Source organism: Dendrobates tinctorius, unplaced genomic scaffold, assembly GCF_039654945.1.
Source record: "Dendrobates tinctorius isolate UK_male_01 unplaced genomic scaffold, ASM3965494v1 ptg000189l, whole genome shotgun sequence".
NCBI lineage: Eukaryota > Metazoa > Chordata > Amphibia > Anura > Dendrobatidae > Dendrobates > Dendrobates tinctorius.
Window position 1 is genome coordinate 6,933,654 of NW_027361856.1, and position 25,183 is coordinate 6,958,836.

The window sequence follows — 25,183 nt, forward strand, 5'->3', positions numbered from 1 at the left end:
CTTTTTCTGTTGCATGTGTACTGTATTTTATTTTCATATTGGCAATTGTGCTGTGATTGTGTTTTGTATTGTATGTGATTTTTCTATTGTATATCACTGTTTTTTTAATTTTTAATTTATTGTGGTATTTAAAATAAAGAGCAGAGTAGCTCCTACTTGTGTAAAAAAAAAAAAAATTAAACTAAAAAATTTTTTTTAATAAAAACTGTTTTGAAAAACTGTCCGTAGTATTATTTAAAAACCAGGTGAAATTAATATGTACAAAAAGGTACATAAATTTTGGGTTTATTGGTATACAAGTGTGGTTATACTCTCAAGTGAGACATTGGAATTTACATAATCAAACACTTGGGTATTCTCTCGGTGAGAGATTTTCATGGAATTCACACACATGCAAACACAAAGTGTGGGTATACTCAGTACACACCTGCAAGCACAGTGTGGTTACACTGTCAGTGAGAGTGTTTCAGGGAATTCACACACATGCAAACAATAAAAGTGTAGGTATACTCAGTACACACCTGCAAGCACAGTGTGGTTACACTCTCAGTGAGAGTGTTTCAGGGAATTCACACACATGCAAACACTAAAAGTGTGGGTGTACTCAGTACACACCTGCAAGCACAGTGTGGTTACACTCTCAGTGAGAGTGTTTCAGGGAATTCACACATGCAAACACAAAGTGTGGGTATATTCAGTACACACCTGCAAGCACAGTGTGGTTACACTCTCAGTGAGAGTGTTTCAGGGAATTCACACACATGCAAACACTAAAAGTGTGGGTATACTCAGTACACACCTGCAAGCACAGTGTGGTTACAGTGTGGTTACACTCTCAGTGAGAGCGTTTCAGGGAATTCACACACATGCAAAGAAAGTGTGGGTATACTCAGTACACACCTGCAAGCACAGTGTGATTACACTCTCAGTGAGAGTGTTTCAGGGAATTCACACACATGCAAACACAAAGTGTGGGTATACTCAGTACACACCTGCAAGCACAGTGTGGTTACACTCTCAGTGAGTGTGTTTCAGGGAATTTAAACACATGCAAACACTTTAGGTATACTCAGTGAGTTTCAGGGAAATACAGACCAATGAAGTTTTTTTTTTTTTTTAATGTTATTAAAATTCTTTTACTTGCAGATAGATTAACTGCAGCACATCCAGCCAGGAAGGCCACAGCACATCCAGCCAGGAAGCCGCAGCACATCCAGCCAGGAATACCACAGCACACCCGACTAGGAAAACACTTCAGTTTTCCCAGTAAGGATAAAGGCCTGAAAGCTTATTTTATCCTTTGTATAGTAGCTTAACAAGTGTCTTTATACTTGCAGATCCAGCGAGGAAAGCCGCAGCACATCCAACCAGGAAGGCCGCAGCACATCCAGCCAGGAAGCCGCAGCACATCCAGCCAGGAATACCGCAGCACACCCGACTAGGAAAACACTTCAGTTTTCCCAGTAAGTATAAAGGCCTGAAAGCTTAATTTATCCTTTGTATAGTAGCTTAACAAGTGTCTTTATACTTGCAGATACAGTGAGGAAAGCCGCAGCACATCCAACCAGGAAGGCCGCAGCACATCCAGCCAGGAAGCCGCAGCACATCCAGCCAGGAATACCGCAGCACACCCGACTAGGAAAACACTTCAGTTTTCCCAGTAAGTATAAAGGCCTGAAAGCTTATTTTATCCTTTGTATAGTAGCTTAACAAGTGTCTTTATACTTGCAGATCCAGCGAGGAAAGCCGCAGCACATCCAACCAGGAAGGCCGCAGCACATCCAGACAGGAATACCGCAGCACACCCGACTAGGAAAACACTTCAGTTTTCCCAGTAAGTATAAAGGCCTGAAAGCTTATTTTATCCTTTGTATAGTAGCTTAACAAGTGTCTTTATACTTGCAGATCCAGCAAGGAAAGCCGCAGCACATCCAGCCAGGAAGGCTGCAGCAAACCCAAAAGCGAGGCCGCAGCAGTTTTAATATGTCTTCTTCTGGGAGCTCCCTCTCACAGCATCAGCGAACTGACGTAATTTTTTTTTTTTGAAATCTTGATTTTGGTTATTTTGAATAAATTTTTTTTTTTAACCCCATATGCATGGATTATGTTTTCACAGGAAGCTGAAGCTGAGGAGCTTCCAGGAGGAGACATGCAGGGTTGAGAGACGCAAGGAGGGGGCGCACAGAGTGCAAGTTTAGCCCGTACATACTTACATACATAATGCTACACCCAACGCAAACATTCATCACAGCACACACAATAACTACGCATCCATCCAACCCAATTTTTTTTTTTTTTTTACAGTCTTCACAATCTGGTGCCCGCACAAGAGCGACTCCCAGGACATCCCAGTGTCGTCGAGGTGATGCCTCTGGTGGTCGGCGAACGGTAAGTAACCCTTATTTGGATAATTGAACCTCGTGTGTTTGAATTGAATGTAATAATTTTTTTTTTTTTTTCTTCACAGGTTTCACAGCGTGCTTCCCAGAGACCATTTGAGGAGGGTCTCATTATAGATGCAGATGACCTCATCCATGCAGTGGAACCACAGGAGCCGCTGTGGAACATGGGAGACCGTTTACATGCCGACCAACCAACCACCCGACGGCTCTGGGATGAGGTGTGTTCGGAGGTTCTAGAGAACTGGGAGGAGCTCGATGCGAGGGCCTGGGATCTTGCGCGTAAGTATTCCAATTTCAGTAACTTCTATTACAGCATGTGAAGTGTTGAATACTAACCAATTTGTTTTTTTCCTTCACAGGTGACAGGGTTATCATACGGTGGCGGTCGCTCAGGGATCGCTTCAAGAGGGACTTCAACAAGGAGATGCAGGCCCCGAGTGGATCGGGAGGACACAGGAGCATCCAGTACAAAATTTACAGAGCCCTGTCGTTCCTCCGGTCGACGATGGTGACCAGAAGGTAAATATTCCGCACAACATTTCTGTAGTACAAATGTTTACATGTTTAACCAATTTATTTTTTCAGAAAAGTTAAATTAAATATCAATATCTAAATTTATTTTTTTTTCTCTTTATTTAGCACCGTCTGCAGCACTCGGGAGCCTGCATCTGAGTTGCCTCCCTCTGGAGGGATCCCTTGTGAGACCGCCCCCGGTGACCACATCGAGGTATCCGACCCCTCTCTACCTTCCCTCTTGTCTCGTCCCTCTATCCCCTCCACCAGCACTGGAGCAGCAGGGCAGACTTCATCACATGAAGCTGCTGGTGACGACTTACAGTGCCCTTTACCCCACCCCTCTGACACTGCCGCAACATCTCGACCAACTTTTGGTTCTGGCAGGCAGCGTCTGAGAGGTCAGGAAAGGATGACCTTGTCTGACTGTTTGAGTCTGAACACATCCGTCCAGCATGGTTTCCACACTTATGGAGAACGGTTATCTTCTGGGTTGACCATGATCAATCAGAGTATCATGGAACTCAGAAGATACATGGAACGGATGAATTCAGACTCAAACCAGACACCGAGACATATTTTTTTTCAATCCGTTGTCCGGCAAATGGAAGGTTTAAGTACTCACCTGCAGATGAGTGTGATGCAAGCCTGTCAATGCTCTAGTGGAGGTACTCTCCGAAGCATCCCATCCTCCCTCTGTCCATCCTCCCTCTGTCCATCCTTCCCCTGTCTATCCTTCCACCGTCCATCCTTCCACCACCATCCATCATACAACCATCCCTCCTCCTACCACTCCCTCTCCTTTCTCTAGTTCCCCATTCCATTCTTCCCAGTACCTTCCTTCCCCATTGCATTATACCCCAATGCCCTCACCATACCCACCCCCACACACACCTTCAATGTTCCCACAAACCTCGTCTGTCCATCCACTCCCGTCCCAACCTCATGTTTTCAACCCCCTCTTCCACCTCTGATCCTCACCAACTCCCTTCCCAGTCCTCCACCCCCCATCGATGTGGTCAACCCTGTTAACCCCTCCGATACTATCTCCACCCAACTATACCAGCATTTAGAAAAATGTGTTTGTAATAAAAATATTTTTTTGTATTTTCAAAAAAAAAAATTTCTACAAAAAAAATTATTTTCAAATATAAAATGTTGAAAAAAATTTGACAAATAAAAATTTTTGTTTTTCAAAAGAACTTTATTGTGTAGTTTCTTTTTTTTTATTTATTTCTTGTTAAAGGTTGAAAGTACACCGGTGGTGTAAAAAGGAAAAACACAACACTTGGTAACATTTAAAAGTACACTGGTGGTGAGGTAAAAAAAAACACAACACTTGGTAACATTTAAAAGTACACTGGTGGTGAGATAAAAAAAACAAAACACAACACTTGGTAACATTTAAAAGTACACCGGTGGTGTAAAAGGTACAAAACACAACACTTGGTAACATTTAAAAGTACACCACTGTGTAAAAGGTAAAAAAAAAAAAATTGGTAACATTTCACAGTAAACCGTTGGTGTAAAGGTTAAAACACAACACTGTTATTACCCACAATTGGTATAAAAAAAAAATTATACCATGCCATCTTGCCAGTCAAGTTGTCCCTCTGGTGTCAGAAAATAATCTGCAAATGTGTCCCTCATTCTTGCCACTGACCCAGTACTCTGAACAGTTGGCTGCTGATAATCCCACAAGGTGGTTTCAGACAGATTTTGTTCTATGGAAACAGGTTCCTTTGAAAGTACAAAGTTGTGCAGGATGACACATGCCTTCACCACCTCAACCACAGTCAGTTTTCATTTTTATGGCCATTAACAGGACTCTCTATTTGGCAGTCAAAAGCGCACTCCACCACTCTTCGCGCTCTGGTCAATCGATAGTTATATATTTTTTTGTGGTGTGTCAATCCACGACTACCATATGGCTTGAGTAGGTGTTTGGACAGCTGAAATGCGTCGTCACCAATGCACACAAATGGCATTGGTGGGCCTGTTGTTCCAGGGAGTGGTCTTGGAGGTGGTAAGTCAAAATTGTCTCCATATAAACGACGGCCCATTGCGGACATCTTGAAGACCTGAGAATCGTTTGAACGACCATACGTACCAATGTCCACGGCAATAAATTTGCAGTTGGCATCTGCAATGGCCATAAGTACAATGGAGAAGAATTTCTTGTAGTTGTAACATTCTGATCAAGATCCAATGGGTTTCACAATCCTGATATGCTTCCCATCTACAGCACCAACGCAATTTGGAAACTGGCAGATTTGTTCAAAGTTGTCGGCAATCTCCAACCACCTATCCTGTGTTGGCTGTGGGATGTATTCCTCCTGTAGACAATCCCACAATGCCCGGCAGGTCTGTTGTACAATTCCAGATATCGTTGAAATCCCAAGCCGGAACTGGTAATGGAGGGAGGTGAATGATTCTCCAGTTGCCAGGAAACTTGTAAAAAAAGGGAAAAAAGTAAAATTAATACAAACTACAAGCCATAACATAACAATAAAAGTCTGCAGAATCTGAAACCTTTTAAAAAATAGATAACTTACCGAAGGGTCACCATCAAACGCTCCGCCGGTGAAATAGAAAACCGCATGTAGGTGTCCCTTCTCCGGATTTGTTCTCCAACATGCTCCACCAATATCTCAAACAAGTCCTGCCTCATGCGCACATAGTTGAAGAACTTGTCCGGGTTATCCTTCAATTCCAGGTATAGTGTAGAAAACACGCCACGGGTAAACCTCTGCGCATTTATCGGATGAATCCACTGCCGTGGTCTCCTCAGACGCAGGATTCGCAGTCTTCTTTTCTCCCTCTGGAGAGCAATAATAGCCAACCGATTGCAGTGAAGATCAAATTCCACACAGAAGCTGTCAATACTCGCAATAACTCCTTACATCGCTGCCACTAGCTCTAAAACCTTTCAAAGATATTGTATTACAACACCCTAGATATAGTTTTCCCTAGTTTCTAGGATCCAATCACATTTGGGAGCATTTTCCAAGAGCCAATCATATTTAGGAGCATCCCATTTTGGAGGTGTGGAAAAACGGACCCGCAAGAAAACGGATCCAACGGATGGAAAAAACGGATGCCAGCGGATGGAACGGATCTGTACCATCAGCTGGCATCCGTTTTTACACATTTTTTGCGGATCCGCCATTTTCACTTTTTGGCGGATTTTGACTGATTTGAAAAAACTGAAGTGTGAAACAAGCCTAAGATAACTACTGATATGGAACGTGAGGAGACGCAATCTATCGCTTAGGCCATTACAGACATTCTAATGCCAAAAATAGACTCTCAACTAGTAGCGTTTCAGGCGACTTTGGATGCTATTGCCACTTAGGTTAACACACAAGGGGCACGCATAACAGCCGCAGAACAAAGAGTGTCTCCCCGAATCGATCAAACGGCCTGATTTAATGGGGGTAGTGTCAGAATGGCTCCCGAAAGCACTAAATTTAACACCACATTCAGGTGTCCTAAAAATCAAGAGAGTTCATCGCCTGGGTCCTCCTCGGAATGATACTGATTCCAGGCCACATCCAGTAATTTTCAGGGTCTTGGATTTCCAAGATAAGGTCAGTTTAATGTCGGCATACAGAAAGAAGCAACCATTGTCTTATGATCACCACAAATATCCATTTTGGGCTACAATTTCCTGCAATCCTACGCTTTTCTTTGAATGGGAAAAACTGGATCTTTACAGAGCCGGAAAAAGCTTTACAACATCTTCAAGCAAATACTCAATGTTTAGCTTGTTAATGTTGGGGGGGGTCCCTGCACGTGTTCATGGGTCGCCCTCCTAGGGCTGTGGGGTACTCGGTACCGGGCCGGTGTCAGTGGGATATGTCACGGCAGCTGTGACCCGGTCCGTGGCCCTGGGCGCCCAAATCAAGGGTGGTTTGTGATATAGTTTATGTGATAGTTCATGACGCCACCTGAGTGTTTGGCAAGCAAGATGTCAAGCCAACACTGCGTGCAGATCCTCTGGGGCTGATGGTGTGTTGCAGCATAGATGGTGTAGCTCCCCACAGGTGAAGCTGTAACCCCAGGGCAGTGTATAGGCGCAGGCGGTGTGAGGAATGTTGGTACCCAGATGTAGCGGTGCTGACGGTGTTGGCGCACAAATGAATGGAAGACACCAGGGCTTGCAGTTCCAAAGCTTTACTCACAGTTCGTGGTACACACTGGTGCCTGCCTCCGTGCCGTGTCCTCCGGGGTAGAGACTCAATCAACCTCCCGGGCAAGTCAGGATTCTCCTCTCCAACACTCCGCCAACATGTACCTTTCCTGAACGACTCCTCTATTGCGCCTTTTAGTGTGAAGAGCTCCAGTACCGTGGTACTCTGAAGTTCCTCCTGTCAGATGTTCCTAACAACTCTAGTCGTATGGCAGACAGCTGTAGCCTCTCTCGGGGACTCCCTTCTCCGGAGTCCTCGCTCTCTATTCAGTTGCTGTTGTGCCCCAAGTCTTAGATGGGAGTAGTGCATTTACAGCCAACTACTCCACCGGTGTCTGCTGCAGAACCATAAGTGTCCATACAACCTCGGGGACCGGGCCCCGGCCTTGCGCTGAGAACCTATAGGCATGGTTCCTCTTCTGACCCACAACTTCTCTCTGTTCTCCTACTCCTTCGTTCCGCACTGTTCCTTCTCTCTCTTTTGGAAACTTAGGTTGCAGTTCTATGTCTTTCTCCTTCTGTTCCTTTCCCATGCCAACTGGCTCAGATCACTGAGGCAGCTGCAGCACTCCTTCCTCCATCCCTTCTTCCAGGGATCCCCACTCCTCCCGAGTGGCTTCCTTCCTCTCTCTGACCCTCTGTCAGACTGTACCTCCAGACTGAACCTGTAATTCTAAACCTTCCCAACCTTTTATATAACTCAACTCCACCCACCTCCCAGCACATCTCGTGTTACGAATCAAGGACCCACGAAAGGTGCTCTGCTACCCTCTAAGCATGGAGCCGCAATGTGGTCCTGCTGAACTATCCTGTGTGTGGGGTGCAGGTGTTGGAGTGTGGAAAGGAGTTCCCAACTTACCTAGGTGGTGGGGCACTACACCTTAGGACAAGGTGCAGTACCTCTGTGGCGACTGAGTCTCAGGGGCGCCACATTCACCTCACTTGGTTACTAATGTGACCTACGCCCACTTGCTGGGATGGGTGTGGGGTTTATATGCATCTGATATTATTAAGGCAGATTGTGCCACGTTCTGGTATAGGTTAAATGACAGATAATAGCAGCACTTCTACTTTATGTCCACAATGCATTCATTATATTGGTGCTCTTGGAATGTAAATGGGCTAAACACTCCAGTCAAGAGAAAAAAGGTTATGCATTATCTACAGCTGTGATGGTTCCCAAGGGTGAACCCACTGGACCGTGGCAAGCGAACCTCCCCTGGGCGAGCGGGCCAGGTGGACCACCCCCTATACAGGGAGCGTTAGGGACAGGCCCAGGGGAAACTACTCACCACGGCAGCTGGTACCCGAGAGGGCCGGAGGCACGACAAGAGAACTGGCAGGCAGGCAGATGAAGGCGCTGGACCGGAACCGGTAGGACTGGAACTCAGGAACGGTGAGACACGGGTCAGACGGAGACACAGGCTGGAAGCGGACACGAGATGGCGGGAGCTGGGGAAACACAAGGACCAGGTAAAGCAAGGAGCACGGGAAATGACAGGCAGACAGGGAGCCGGAGTCACAGAGAGTCACAAGTGACGATCAGGCAGTGATTCCGAGGAAGAGGCTGCCTCTTATGGAGACCTGAGTTCCGGGTCCGGTCAGCAGGGTCAGGGAGGCGGAGAGAAGGATGGGCTTGGCCTCTACTGAGAGCAGGGGCACGAGGCGCGCATGCGCCGCGGGTAGACCACCGGGACAGAGCGCGGACCCGACGGCAGAAGTGTAGGCGAGCGCGCGCCCGCTGCAGGGGCGTGCTGAAGGCGGCGGGCGCTCCTGGAGGCCACGGGCGACGCTGAGCCCGACAGGGAGGCGACAGCAGGAGCCGCGCGTGAGGCGGGGGTGGAGAGCGTGGAGCCGGCGGGGCCGAGAGAGGCGGTAAGCGTGACAGTACCCCCCCTTTTACGCCCCCTCCTCCCAAGGCCGAAAAGAAACTTAGCTAACATCTGGGGGGCTTGGATGTTCTCCCGGGGTTCCCAGGATCTCTCCTCTGGGCCAAAACCTTTCCAGTCAATTAAAAAAAAGGTTTTACCTCTAGATCTTTTCATAGCGAGAATCTCTTTGACCTCAAAGACATCCTGTGCGGACACGGGTGCGGGAGTACTGCCAGTGGAAGCATGGAACTGGTTTAGTATGACCGGTTTCAAGAGGGAAACATGAAATGAATTTGGGATCCGTAAAGAAGCGGGGAGTCTTAGCTTGTAGGCAACGTCATTGATACGAGCTAAGACCTCAAAGGGTCCGAGGTAGCGAGGGCCTAGTTTATAGGAGGGAATCTTGAGACGAACAAATTTTGAGGATAGCCAAACTTTATCCCCAGGGCGGTACACCGGGGCATCCAGGCGTCTCTTATCGGCGTGCCTCTTGAACCCATCACGTGCTCGCTTGAGTGCGGTTTTGGTCTCCTGCCAGACCCTGGAGAACTCCTCGGTCAGAAGATCGGCCGCCGGCACACCCGAGGTCGGGAGTACCGGCAGAGGTATACCAGGATGTTGACCGTAGACCGTAAAAAAAAGCGACTTAGCGGAGGATTCACTGGTGTGGTTATTGTAAGCGAATTCGGCCCAAGGGAGCAAGCTGGACCAGTTGTTCTGGTGAGCGTTGGAAAAATGTCGGAGATATGTTACGAGGATCTGGTTCGTGCGCTCCGCTTGACCGTTGGATTGAGGGTGATAAGCGGAGGAAAAGTCCAACGTTACTTCCATTAGCTTGCATAGGGCCCTCCAGAAACGCGAAGTAAACTGAACCCCTCTGTCCGAGACAATGTGCTTGGGGAAGCCATGAATCCGGAAGACATGAGATATAAAAATTCTCGCCAGGTCAGGAGCGGAAGGTAAACCGGGAAGAGGGATGAAGTGGGCCATCTTGGAGAAGCAGTCCACGACCACCAGAATGACCGTGTGACCTGAGGACCGAGGTAGATCCGTAATAAAATCCATCGCGATATGCTGCCAGGGAGCCGAAGGAACCGGAAGTGGGTGCAGAAAACCGGAGGGTGGCTGTCGTGGGACCTTGTTCTTGGCACACAAAGGGCAGGAGAGGATGAAACTTCAGACATCCTGAGACAAAGAAGGCCACCAATAAAAGCGAGAGATGAGGAAGAGTGTTTTCTTGAGGCCGGCATGACCTGCTAACTTGGTGGCATGACCCCAATGTAGAACTCGCTTCCTGTCATCATCTGGGCCAAAAGTCTTGCCGGGGGGCAGGGAAGCCAGGTTAACCGGTGCGACTACGATGAGCTTGTTTGGCTCCACAATGTGCGAAGGCTCCTCCTCGTTGTCGGTGACTAGGAAGGATCGGGATAGGGCATCCGCTTTGAGATTCTTATCACCCGGACGGAAATGCAGCTCAAAATCGAACCGATTAAAGAATAATGACCATCGAGCCTGCCGAGGAGTAAGCCTTTGTGCTGATTGAATGTAGGCTAGATTCTTGTGGTCGGTGTAGATCTGGAGTGGGTGTACAGCTCCCTCCAGAAGATACCGCCATTCCTCCAAGGCTAGCTTAATGGCAAGCAGTTCTCTGTCCCCGATGGTATAGTTTCTCTCCGAAGGGGAGAAAGTCTTGGAGAAAAAGCCGCAGGTAACCAAGCGACCAGAAGGGGATCTCTGAGAGAGAACCGCACCGGCTCCGGTGGCAGAAGCGTCTACTTCTAGGGTGAACGGTTTGTTAGCCTCTGGACGGTGTAGCACCGGGGCGGTGGCAAAGGCTTGTCTCAAGGTTCGGAAGGCGTTCTCGGCCTCAGGAGGCCAGTGGTGAGGATCGGCTCCCTTTCGGATCAGAGCAGAGATGGGAGCGGTCAGAGAGGAAAAGTGCGGAATAAACTGCCGGTAATAGTTGGCGAATCCCAGGAACCGCTGGATTGCCTTAATTCCTTGAGGACGTGGCCAGTTGAGTACAGCAGACACTTTTCCTGGATCCATGCGCAAGCCGGAATCGGAAATGATGTAACCCAAGAACGGCAGAGACGACTGTTCGAAGGCGCATTTCTCCAGCTTGGCGTAGAGGCGATGTGTTCTCAAACGGAGTAAAACTTGACGCACGTCTTTTCGGTGTGAGGACAAATCCGGGGAGAACACCAGAATGTCGTCCAAGTAAACCACCACGCAGGAATAGAGAAGATCTCGGAATATGTCGTTGACGAATTCTTGGAACACTGCGGGGGCGTTGCATAAGCCGAAGGGCATAACCAGATACTCATAATGACTGTCACGGGTGTTGAAGGCGGTCTTCCATTCATCACCAGAGCGGATCCGGACCAGATTGTAGGCCCCTCGGAGGTCTAACTTTGTGAAGATCCGTGCACCCCGTAGACGGTCAAATAGCTCCGGAATGAGGGGAAGAGGGTATTTGTTCTTAATGGTGATATCGTTGAGCCCTCTATAATCAATACAGGGACGCAGGGACCCATCCTTCTTCTTGACGAAAAAGAACCCGGCTCCTGCAGGTGAGGAAGACTTGCGAATAAAGCCTTTGGCCAGGTTTTCCTGTACGTATTCGGACATGGCCTGGGTCTTGGAGGGAGACAGCGGGTAGATCCGACCACGGGGCAGCGTAGAACCAGGAAGCAGATCGATGGGGCAGTCATATGGACGATGCGGGGGCAAGGACTCTGCTTCCTTCTTGTCAAAGACGTCCAAAAAGGCCCTGTAGACGGAGGGCAACTCGGTTGATACAGACGTTGAACGTGGGAATTTCGGCGGCTGTACAGGAAGTAAACACTTGTCTTGACAACGTTGGCCCCACCGTAGAACGTCACCAGAGCGCCAATCTAGGATAGGCTCGTGGGTCCTTAGCCAGGGGAGTCCCAGGAGGATGGCATGGGACAAAGAAGGCAGCACGTAGAATACTATCTTCTCCCGGTGTAAAGCGCCGACCTGAAGCTCCACCTCTTCGGTAACCAGAGTAATGGACTCCCGCAGGGGTTGACCGTCGACCGAAGCAATCTGCCGAGGGGTCTCCAGGGATCTGACAGGAATTCCAAGTCTCTTAACCGCCTCAAGTTGAATGAAGTTACCAGCCGCCCCAGAATCTATATAGGCCCATTCAGAAAAACGTTTGGAGCCCAGACGCAAAAGGACAGATAAAGTCAAGGGTAGAGAGGAGTCAAAATTACCTAGGAAGACCTCTCTTACCTGTCCTAGGCGGAGGCGTTTCCCGGGCGAGTGGGGCAGGCGTGAAGAAAGTGAGACGCACTCCCACAGTAGAAACAGAGCCCCTGTTCGACCCTCTCTCTCCGACGCTCCTCCACCGGTTTGAGGCGGTCCACCTGCATGGGTTCCGGTAGCGGGAGCGTGGACGCTGGTGTTGAGCGGACTCGAAGTGGACTCTGAGCGGCCGGAAGAGCGCGGGGAGGTCTCCTGTCCCTAGCGAGCTCTCGGGAGCGTTCTTGAAAGCGGAGATCGATGCGGGTAGCCAAAGAGATTAAATCTTCCAAGGAGGTGGGGGTATCACGACCCGCCAATTCGTCCTTGATTCGCCCCGAAAGACCCCGCCAAAAGGCTCCCACCAAGGCCTCATTGTTCCAACCCAACTCTGAGGACAGGGTGCGAAACCGAATGGCGTACTGACCTACTGAGAGCGAGCCCTGATGGAGATTAAACAACGCTTCGGTGGTGGAGGCAAGGCGACCGGGTTCATCAAACACCTTACGAAAGGTGTCTAGGAAAAAGGAGAGTTGGGTAACCAGGGGGTCGTCTCGTTCCCAGAGGGGGTTAACCCAGGCTAGGGCCTCTCCTTCTAGGTGGGACACGATAAAGGCCACCTTGGCACGGTCGGTGGGGTATTTTTGCGGCAGCAACTCAAAATGTAGCTGGCATTGATTTAAAAACCCTCTACACGTCTTGGGGTCACCACTATATCGCGGGGGTTTAGCCAAACGCGGGGATGGGGGCGGCACCGCAGGCTGTACCGGAGCTGCAGCCGCGGTCTGGAGGGCCAAAAAGCGGTTGTCCACCAAGGCCATGTAGTTCAGGATATGAGCCTGAGTGTCGCGCTGCTGGGCAAGCTCCTGCTGGAGACCGGCGATCTGGGTGGCATTCCCTGGGTCCGAGGCCTGTAAAGATGAGAGGCGCGACTCCATGGACTTGATATTGGTTTTGTGGCTGACCACCACTGTAGCCGTGCGCGCTGGGTCATGTACGCTATTCTTTCTGTTTTCTTAGTGATTGATCTAGGCTGCTGTTCACATTAACAGCGGCCCTGCCCTGCCCTAGGCTTTATTTGATTACGCACCTGTATCTGGGCCTGGATCGTCCTTTATCTGTGGTGCTGGTCAGGCAGTGTGGAGGTTGGACCTGAAATGTCTGCATGGACCTGGCTAACCTTTATCTGCGCTTGTCCTCTCTGGTGCCATAGGAGCGATTCTGAAATGCTTGAGGTACAGTGTGCATGTAATGAGGTCTTGCTTTTATACATTTAGGAGGCCGCAATGGCACAGCGAACATAAAAAACGTAGAGTAGGACTCCCCATACGAGACTGCCTTGACGTGGCGGGGTAGCTCAAACAATTGATCAATTTTTTGCTAAATGTCTCATTTTTGAATACAGATAGAAACCAATGTGTGTTTTCACACTTTATGTATTACGTTCTGACCACAAGCAGCGCTGGCTTCTCCCCTCTTTTTTCCATGGACTTGAGGAATGACATGATCCTCGCCTGGTTTTCCCGCAGAAACAGAAGTTCCTTTTGGGTCGGGGTCGGAGCACCAGCTGTGATGGTTCTCAAGGGTGAACCCACTGGACCGTTGCAAGCGAACCTCCCCTGGGCGAGCGGGCCAGGTGGACCACCCCCTATACAGGGAGCGTTAGGGACAGGCCCAGGGGAAACTACTCACCACGGCAGCTGGTACCCGAGAGGGCCGGAGGCACGACAAGAGAACTGGCAGGCAGGCAGATGAAGGCGCTGGACCGGAACCGGTAGGACTGGAACTCAGGAACGGTGAGACACGGGTCAGACGGAGACACAGGCTGGAAGCGGACACGAGATGGCGGGAGCTGGGGAAACACAAGGACCAGGTAAAGCAAGGAGCACGGGAAATGACAGGCAGACAGGGAGCCGGAGTCACAGAGAGTCACAAGTGACGATCAGGCAGTGATTCCGAGGAAGAGGCTGCCTCTTATGGAGACTTGAGTTCCGGGTCCGGTCAGCAGGGTCAGGGAGGCGGAGAGAAGGATGGGCTTGGCCTGTACTGAGAGCAGGGGCGCGAGGCGCGCATGCGCCGCGGGTAGACCACTGGGACAGAGCGCGGACCCGACGGCAGAAGTGTAGGCGAGCGCGCGCCCGCTGCAGGGGCGCGCCGAAGGCGGCGGGCGCTCCCGGAGGCCACGGGCGACGCTGAGCCCGACAGGGAGGCGACAGCAGGAGCTGCGCGTGAGGCGGGGGTGGAGAGCGTGGAGCCGGCGGGGCCGAGAGAGGCGGTAAGCGTGACAACAGCGTTCTAATTTTCATGTGATCTTTTTACAGCAAACTCATTGGTTAAGGGATAAACATCCATCTTTATTTAGTAAAAAATATGTTTTATGCGCTGAGGCGTCATATTCCAAAAAACAGAGGGGGTGGCGATACTTATCAATAAATTACTTAATTATGATATTCTAGAAACTTGGGAAGACCCAGTGGGGAGAATTTTAATAGTCAATACAAAAATAGAAGGGGTTCCCTATTGCCTGGTAAACGTATATGCACCCAATAGTCCAGATTTGCAATTTCAGACTCAGTTACTCTCTATATTGGCGGGTTGGGACACAGCCAATCTGATAATTGGGGGGACTTTAATGAGGTACATGATGTGTCTATGGATAGATCGGGTTCAAATAGTTCTGGAGCTACAATATATGGGGGTTTCATACAGAAATTGATGGATCATCTGGGGCTGACGGATGTATGGAGATGGCAGCATCCTGCTGACAAGGACTACTCCCATGTTCATAACACACTTGCAAGATTAGACTATTGGCTACTGGGCTTATCGATGGTATATCTTGCTTTCTCAACAGATATCTTAGATATTCACCTGTCTGATCATGCCCCGGTGATTTTCAAATCTTCTAGATTGGAAATTCAGCACATAAGGAAAGGAGGTGGAGGTTTCCCTCTTATTTCTACTCGTCTGATGATTTTAGGGCTTTTCTGCAGATGTCGTGGAACACATACAAAGAGGACAATATGGAACACTGTACTGATCCTCATTTATTTTGGGCGGCTTCTAAGACAGTTTTAAGGGGACAAATCATCTCTTATGTCGGGAATAAACATAAAAAACTATTAGAAAAAACTATTATTGGTGGCTCAGGAAAAATTAACTAAGGCCTATAAAAATTTGAAACTATCCAATACTCCCATAAATAAACAGAAATTTGTAGAGGCTAAAGAGGCGGCCGAAAACATTGAGCATGAAAGAGCGCTATACAGTTTAGACTATCAAAAACACCAGTATATCAAATGGAGGAACAGGCCGGGGAAGCTACTTGCTTCTCTCACTATATCATTCAGACAAGCAACTAGAATTAATAAGATCTGTAAGCAAGATGGGAAAATTACAACGGATAATGAACAAATAATAGAGGAGTTCAGACATATTTTTGGTTCCTTATATGCAAGTGGGGGAGAGGAGATTGCAGAGGCTTCGTGTTTCTTTCAGGATAGAGTGGTTCCTAGTATTACGGAAGACCAGAGAAGTTTACTTAATTCACCTATTACTATTAGGGTGTGTGCACATGTTGCGGATTTGGCCCTGCGGATGCGCAGCAGATTCTCCTTCGGTGTACAATACCATTTTATCCAATGGAAATTAAAAAACGCTGTGCACATCTGCGGAAAATTCAGCGCGGAAACGCAGCGGTTTCATTTCTGCAGCATATCAATACTTCGTGCGGATTCTGCAGCGTTTTTACACCTATTCCATTATAGGAATCCGCAGGTGGAAAAACGCAGGTGAAATCCGCACAAAAACCACAGAAAATCCACAGTAAATCCGCAATGAATCCGCAGGTAAAACGCAGGTCAGATAGATTGATAGATGTATAGATAAATATGGGATAGATAGATATACTGTAGATGGATATATGGATAGATATATCTATCTATGGATATAGCCATAGATATTATCTATAGCTACAGTCATATGTTAAAGTTTGGGCACCCCTATTAATGTTAACCTTTTTTCTTTATAACAATTTTGGTTTTTGCAACAGCTATTTCAGTTTCATATATCTAATAACTGATGGACTCAGTTATATTTCTGGATTCAAATGAGGTTTATTGTACTAACAGAAAATGTGCAATCTGCATTTAAACAAAATTTGACCGGTGCAAAAGTATGGGCACCCTTATCATTTTCTTGATTTGAACACTCCTAACTACTTTTTACTGACTTCCTGAAGCACTAAATTGGTTTTGTAACCTCATTGAGCTTTGAACTTCATAGCCAGGTGTATCAAATTATGAGAAAAGGTATTTAAGGTGGCCACTTGCAAGTAGTTCTCCTATTTGATTCTCCTATGAAGAGTGGCATCATGGGCTCCTCAAAACAACTCTCAAATGATCTGAAAACAAAGATTATTCAACATAGCTTTTCAGGGGAAGGATACAAAAAGTTGTCTCAGAGATTTAACCTGTCAGTTTCCACTGTGAGGAACATAGTAAGGAAATGGAAGAACACAGGTACAGTTCTTGTTAAGCCCAGAAGTGGCAGGCCAAGAAAAATATCAGAAAGGCAGAGAAGAAGAATGGTGAGAACAGTCAAGGACAATCCACAGACCACCTCCAAAGACCTGCAGCATCATCTTGCTGCAGATGGTGTCACTGTGCATCGGTCAACAATACAGCGCACTTTGCACAAGGAGAAGCTGTATGGGAGAGTGATGCGAAAGAAGCCGTTTCTGCAAGCACGCCACCACGCCACAAACAGTCGCCTGAGGTATGCAAAAGCACATTTGGACAAGCCAGGTACATTTTGGAAGAAGGTCCTGTGGACTGATGAAACAAAGATTGAGTTGTATACGAACCCCTCGGGGGGTGGGCCATGTTGCTGTCACATAGTAATTCAGGCAGGGGAGGCCCAAGACTCTTCGCGGTCTTTTCCTAGGACCTCCCATCTCTTCACGCCCTTCTTCTCCATACCAACGGTCATTTTTAATGTTCATTTCACAGTCTATTAAACTGGGTCTTCTGCACATTCTCAAAAGTTTTAAGTCCAACAAATCTCAGGTGCACAGAACTCGATGGCATCGGGTCTTGTCATCCTGTTCGTGACGCCAAGTTGGGTCGCCCTCCCAGGGCTGTGGGGTACTCGGTGCCGGGCTGGTACCAGTGGGATGTGTCACAGCAGTGGTGACCCGGACCGTGGCCCTGGGCGCCCAAGTAATGGGGGAATGTAGTGGTTTGGGTGAATAGTTCGTGACGCCACCTGTGGTGTTCGGCAAGGGAGATGTTAAGCCAACGCTGCATGCAGATCCTCCGGGACAGATGGTGTGGTGCAGCAATGATGGTATAGCCCTCCACAGGCAGGGCTGTTGTCCCAGGGCAGTGAAGATGTGGAGACGCTTAGGTGATGTAGTGTCCGGCGCAGGGGATGTAGCAGTGTCAGGCGGACGGACGCAGGAAGGAATGGAGGACACCAGGGCATGTAGTTCCAAATCTTTACTCACAGTCTGTAGTGCCCGCTTCTGTGCCGTGTCCTCCGGGTCAGGGGCCCAGGCAACCCCCAGGCAAGATGGAAAGCTCCCTTCCACACTCCGCCAACTTATGTGCCTTTCCTGAACGTCTCCTCTATAGCGCCTTTAAGTATGAAGATCTCCAGTACCGTGGTACTCTGGAGTTCCTCCTGACAGACTTGCACGGCAGACAGCTGTAGCCTGCTTCGGGGACTCTCTACTCCTAAGTCCCGGCTCTCTATCCGTATTGCTGTTGTGCCCTCAAGTCTTAGATGGGAGTAGTGCATTTACAGCCCACTACTCCACCGATGTCTGCTGCAGAACCTTTAGTGTTCATACAACCTCGGGGACCGGGCCCCGGCCTTGCGCTTAGAACTTCTAGGCAGGGTTCTTCCTCTAACCCACGTCCTCTCTGTTCCCTTTTACTCCTACATTCCGTACATGTCCTTTCCCTTCTATGGAAGCTCAGGCTTCAGGTCAACGTCCTTCTCCTTCTCTCCTTTCCTTTCCCATGCCAGCTGGCTCAGGTCACTGACGCAGCTGCAGCACGCCTTCCTCCATCCCTTCTTCCAGGGATCCCCACTCCTCCCGAGTGGCTTCCTTCCTCACTGACCTCCTGTCAGACTAACCCGTCATCCTAAGCCATCCCTCTCAATATATATATATATATATATTCTGAACTCCACCCACCTCCCAGCACGTCTAGTGTTCCAAGCAGGTAACCACCAAAGGTGCTCTGCTTCTCTCTAAGCAAGGAGCCGCAATGTGGTTGTGCTGAACTACTCTATTGTGTGGGGTGCGAGTGTTGGAGCGTGGTCAGGAGCCCCCAACTTACCTGGATGGTGGGGCACCACACCTTAGGAGAAGGTGCAGTACCTCTGTGGCGACTGAGCCTCAGGGGCCCCACAGATGCCCATTGTCTCCATTATTATTTAATTTGGCATTAGACCCTTTATTGAGAACTCTTCAAAATTTGCCAGATTTTCATAGGATTCACACTGGGAACATGGAGACAAAATTACTGGCTTTTGCAGATGATATTTTATTATTTATTGCTAACCCGACACAAGCTATCCCAATCATAATTTCGAAAATCGAAGATTTCGGAAATCTTACTGGGTATAAAATTAATTATAATAAGTCAGAAGCATTGGCAATTTTTAGGTCGGGTAGGATATCTGAGAGCTCGTTTCATTTTCAATGGAAGAGTGAATCTATTGGGTACTTGGCCATTAGTCTTCCAGCAGATCCACACAACCTATATTCTCTTAATTATAGACCCATTATACTTAAAGTAACTAATCTCCTCAATTCATGGAAACACTTTATTTTGTCTTTTTGCGGGAAATGTCACTTACTCAAAATTATAATTTTTCCAAAGTTATTATATCTATTTCAAACGTTACCGCTTTTATTATCCAAATCGGATATTAATATATTGAATAAGATATTTAGACAGTTTATATGGAGAGTGGGGGGCCGTTCACGCATTGGGTTATGCAAACTCCAGCTGCCAAGATCTGAGGGGGGCATTAACTTCCCTGATATTGCTAGATATAACATAGCAGCTAACCTACGATATGTAATAGATTGGATACGAGGAACATCTCACTTTGCCAATACTCACCTAGAGGGACAGATTTATCTACATATATCTTTAATGGCTTTGCTACATCTGACTAATGAGGAACTTCCCGATGAAATCAGAGATCATCCGATACTATGGCAAACTATTTTGTCTTGGAGAAGAGGAAGGAGACAGTGTAATCTGGGAGGTAGACTGTCGCCTTTCTAGCCTTTTCTAGATAACCCAGTATTTTTAAAAGGTAAACCGCCTAAAATCTATAAAGTTATGGCACATCAGAAGTGTGTTTTTGGGTTGGATCTGTTGGACTATTGTTTCTCTGTAATCATTTATGACGAGGCAGTATCTCGTTATCCCATGTTTGGGGGATGACCGTTCCTGTTTCTGCAGGCACGTAGTTTAGACCTTAAATATACATCTAGTAGACAGGGAGGGGGTATGGGTGATAAATTAGACATTCTCCTTAGAACAGGCAGATCTCAATTGATGTCAACTAGTACCATATATACCACTTTGCGTAAGGAATGGTCTTGGGATTCTAAAATCTTGGGCACGGCGAGATGGATAAAAGACATGGAGGGCTTGGAGGTAAGAGAAATCTTAGAAGCTACTAGGGCTCAAAGGAAAGTTATCCCATATAATAGTTATACTGATATGGCTTTACTATTAATGCATAGGGCTTATATTACCCCTTACGTCCAATCCAGAACATCTCCCATAAATTCTTATCAATGTACAAAATGTGGTTTACATAATACTGATATTTTTCACCATATGTGGGATTGTACTAAAATTGAAAAGTTATGGCATGATATTCACTCTGAATTGCAACAATTAAGTGGAATTGAATTCCTTTTTACCCCACAATGGGCGATTTTTAATGTCTTGGAGGAATCCCAAAGAGCATTACCTAAGCACATTAAGGCCATGTTGGTGATGTGGGCATCAGCAGTGAGGAAAAGTATATTACATCAATGGTTAAACTCAAATGTTCCGTCAAAATCATTGATATTAACAAAAATTCATTTTCTGTTTAAAATGGACTGGTTGGAGACTGACCAATAAAGAAAAGTTGACGGAGAAATTCGTCACTAAGTGGTCATTCTTTATTCCCTCTATAGACACAGAGTCGAAGAACAGACTTAAGAAGCAATTTGAAGGCACCAATTGGTACTTACTGCAAAGCACGCACCAATTTAAAGAGACTCTACAAATGATGACACACGCAGGTAAGGGGGGGAGGGACTATTGTTTAATGTCATGAGCATAATATAAATGTATATGCTTCTTTTCATTCATGTTTTAAAAATGTAATAAAAACAGTTTAAAAAAAAGAAATTTGTGGCCTCTGATTCTGACGACGCCGGGGATGCCAGAAGGTTAGAGATTCACGACCTCCCGTCCAGCCACCCGGCACTCCATAAGATTAGAGATTTGCAACCTCCCGTCCAGCCGTCGGGGACGCCGGAGGGTTAGGCTGTGTGCACACGTTGCGGATACTAACGCGGATCCGCAGCGGATTTGGCCCTGCAGGTCCGCAGCAGCTTCTGCTGTGTTGTACAGTAGCATTAAAGTCAATGTAATTTGAAAAACACTGCTCACATGCTGCGGAAAAATCTGGGTGGAAACGCAGCATGTCAATTCTTTGTGCGGATATGCAGCGTTTCTGCACCCATTGACTTACATTGATCCGCAGCAAAACCGCAGGTCTCAAAAAGATCTGCGGTTTTGCTGCAGATAAAACGCTGTAGATCGGGAGGGGGGGAGAGTGTGGGCGTGCATGGTGTGTGGGCGATGACTGGGTATGTATGTGTGTGCGGGCTATGTGTGTATGTGTGTGTGTGCGGGGCTGTCTGGGGTGTTACCGGGGCTGTGCGGGGCTCATCTGGCTGTCCGGGGCTCATCTGGCTGTCCGGTGGTCTGGCGGGGACTGTGCAGAGGGTTACCGGGGCTGTGCGGGGCTCATCGGGCTGTCCGATGGTCTGGCGGGGACTGTTCGGAGGGTTACCGGGGCTGTGCGGGGCTCACCGAGCTGTCGTGGGGTCTTGCGGGGGTCTGCGGGCCTGTGTTTGTGTGTCTGTGTGTGTATGCAGGCATCGTCCGATGGGACTACAGGTCCCATCGGGCTATGCCTGCTACTCTGTCAGTGAGTGACACATTAGCCAGTGATGGGACAATAGTAGTCCCATCATCCGGCTAATGTGTTGAATGTAAAAAAAAAAACATACAACATACAGAACATACAGTACATACAGTGGGGCAACAAAGTATTTAGTCACTCAGCAATAGTGCAAGTTCCACATGTGACGTCTGCCTGCGGGTCTGGGCTGCAGCCAGGCAACACCCCGAGAAACACTGATACCCTTTACCCCTATACAGGGATCTGGATTTATAGCAGAGCCCAGGAGGCGCTGTCTGAATAGGAGCAGTGACCAGAGCAGGACGGTCGCCAGAAAGGTGTTCCAATACGGGACACAAACGTGGAGATATGCAAGTCTAAACCAGTCGGACAGCAATGGTACAAAAACGGTAGACAGAAGCAGAGTCAGATTCAGGCCGAGAGTCATAAACCAGGAGAGTAGCAGAGGTACAGAATCGTTAGGCAGAGGCAGAGGCAGATTCAGGCCGAAAGTCATAAACCAGAAGAGTAGCAGAGGTACAGAATCGTTAGGCAGAAGGAGAGTCAGAAGTCCAGGTCAAAGTCAGAGTCAGTCAGAAAGTAATTCACACAGTAACACACGGGGGGAACCAAGAATATATCCGGCGGCTTGCAAGACCAGTCCCAAGGTATTTCAGGGATCAGGTCACCCCTCATAGGTTCCTGAACTGATGATGTCATCAGTACCGCCCCCAGGACCAGGCCAGATGGAGATGCAGTAACCTCTTGATGACTGACAGAGGGGCGGAGCCTGCGTCCACCAGATGCCTGCGCAGGTGCCCTTACTCTGTCAGCACCATAACTCCCGGGCGAGCCATAGCGCCTCCTAGTGACCACGACAGGAGCAGCAGACCCAGAATTTAACGGCGACGTGACAGACCGGCGCCTCCTAGAGACTAAAGCCGGGACAGTAGGCTCTGAGCCTGACGTGACAGAACCACGGCCCCTTCCAGTGGCCGAGGCAGGAACAGCCGTCCCTGAGTCTGACGATAAAGTGGCGGTACGGCGCCTCCTAGTGGCCGCGACCGGAACAGCAGGCCCTAAGTCTGGCGGAAACGTGACACCACCACTTAAAAAGATGAGAGGCGTCTGTAATTTACCATATATACTCGAATATAAGTCGAGATTTTCAGCCCAAAAAATTGGGCTGAAAGTCCCCCTCTCGACTTATATTCGAGTCATATACAAAGGGGTCGGGGGGGCGGATGTGTCAGGTCATACTTACCCGTCCTGACGCTGTCTTGAGCCCCCAGCTTCTCCGCGCTCTCTCTTCCTGCCTTCAGCGGTCATGTGGTACCGCTCATTAAAACTCATGAATATGCGCATATTGATGAGTTTTAATGAGCGGCACCACGTGACCGCTGAAGGCAGGAAGAGAGAGCGCGGAGAAGCTGGGGGATCAAGACAGCGTCAGGACGGGTAAGTACAGCGATACTCACCTGTCCTGCGTCCATGGCTGCTTGCTGCTGTCTGTCATCGGTCAGTGACTTCAGACAGCAGAGGGCGCGGTGACGTGGTTAGTGCGCGCCGCGCCCCCTGCAGTCTGAACGTCACTGACTGATGACGTGCAGATAGCGGTGAGCAGCCATGGACGCAGGACAGGTGAGAATCTGACACCCAGCGACGGAGAGGTGAGTATGTCATTTTTTTTATTTTTACATGCAGCAGCAGCAGCGGCATGGGGGCAGCACATGGGGGAATAATCTAAGGAGCTTCTTATGAGGGCAGCATATGGGGGAACAATATGGAGCTTCTTATGGGGGCAGCATATGGGGGAACAATATGGAGCTTCTTATGGGGGCAGCATATGGGGGAACAATATGGAGCTTCTTATGGGGGGGCAGCATATGGGGGAATAATCTGGAGCTTCTTATGGGGGGCAGCACATGGGGGAATAAGCTAAGGAGCTTCTTGTGGGAGCAGCATATGGGGGAATAATCTGGAGCTTCTTGTGGGGGGGCAGCATATGGGGGAACAATCTATGGAGCTTCTTATGGGAGCAGCATATGGGGGAATAATCTATGGAGTTTCTTCTGAGGACACCATATGGGGGAATAATCTATGGAGCATTTCCCACCCTAGACTTATACTCGAGTCAATAAGTTCTCCCAGTTTTTTGTGGCAAAATTAGGGGGGTCGACTTATACTCGGATCGACTTATACTCGAGTATATACGGTACATCATAGGTAGACCTCAACTATGGGAGACAAACTGAGAAAAAAAAATCCAGAAAATCACATTGTCTGTTTTTTTTTCATTTTATTTGCATATTATGGTGGAAAATAAGTATTTGGTCAGAAACAAAATTTCATCTCAATACTTTGTGATATATCCTTTGTTGGCAATGACAGAGGTCAAACGTTTTCTGTAAGTCTTCACAAGGTTGCCACACACTGTTGTTGGTATGTTGGCCCATTCCTCCATGCAGATCTCCTCTAGAGCAGTGATGTTTTTGGCTTTTCGCTTGGCAACACGGACTTTCAACTCCCTCCAAAGGTTTTCTATAGGGTTGAGATCTGGAGACTGGCTAGGCCACTCCAGGACCTTGAAATGCTTCTTACGAAGCCACTCCTTCGTTGTCCTGGCGGTGTGCTTTGGATCATTGTCATGTTGAAAGACCCAGCCACGTTTCATCTTCAATGCCCTTGCTGATGGAAGGAGGTTTGCACTCAAAATCTCACGATACATGGCCCCATTCATTCTTTCATGTACCCGGATCAGTCTTCCTGGCCCCTTTGCAGAGAAACAGCCCCAAAGCATGATGTTTCCACCACCATGCTTTACAGTAGGTATGGTGTTTGATGGATGCAACTCAGTATTCTTTTTCCTCCAAACACGACAAGTTGTGTTTCTACCAAACAGTTCCAGTTTGGTTTCATCAGACCATAGGACATTCTCCCAAAACTCCTCTGGATCATCCAAATGCTCTCTAGCAAACTTCAGACGGGCCCGGACATGTACAGGCTTAAGCAGTGGGACACGTCTGGCACTGCAGGATCTGAGTCCATGGTGGCGTAGTGTGTTACTTATGGTAGGCCTTGTTACATTGGTCCCAGCTCTCTGCAGTTCATTCACTAGGTCCCCCCGCGTGGTTCTGGGATTTTTGCTCACCGTTCTTGTGATCATTCTGACCCCACGGGGTGGGATTTTGCGTGGAGCACCAGATCGAGGGAGATTATCAGTGGTCTTGTATGTCTTCCATTTTCTAATTATTGCTCCCATAGTTGATTTCTTCACTCCAAGCTGGTTGGCTATTGCAGATTCAGTCTTCCCAGCCTGGTGCAGGGCTACAATTTTGTTTCTGGTGTCCTTTGACAGCTCTTTGGTCTTCACCATAGTGGAGTTTGGAGTCAGACTGTTTGAGGGTGTGCACAGGTGTCTTTTTATACTCATAACAAGTTTAAACAGGTGCCATTACTACAGGTAATGAGTGGAGGAAAGAGGAGACTCTTAAAGAAGAAGTTACAGGTCTGTGAGAGCCAGAAATCTTGATTGCTTGTTTCTGACCAAATACTTATTTTCCACCATAATATGCAAATAAAATGAAAAAAAAAACAGACAATGTGATTTTCTGGATTTTTTTTTCTCAGTTTGTCTCCCATAGTTGAGGTCTACCTATGATGTAAATTACAGATGCCTCTCATCTTTTTAAGTGGTGGAACTTGCACTATTGCTGACT

General features: G+C 48.0%; 1 long non-coding RNA gene across 3 annotated transcripts; it reads left to right on the forward strand.

Moving 5' to 3' along the window:
- The first annotated feature begins 953 nt into the window (after positions 1-953).
- Positions 954-3,978, forward strand: LOC141055661 (uncharacterized). 3 transcript variants are annotated; one of them, XR_012221508.1, is made up of 3 exons: positions 954-1,834; positions 1,906-2,921; positions 3,042-3,978. It is a non-coding gene; the product is annotated as an uncharacterized lncRNA (long non-coding RNA). The 3 variants fall into 3 exon arrangements; XR_012221509.1 differs by having other exon boundaries at positions 954-1,660; positions 1,732-2,921; XR_012221507.1 differs by having other exon boundaries at positions 954-1,266; positions 1,338-2,921.
- The last annotated feature ends 21,205 nt before the right edge of the window (positions 3,979-25,183 follow it).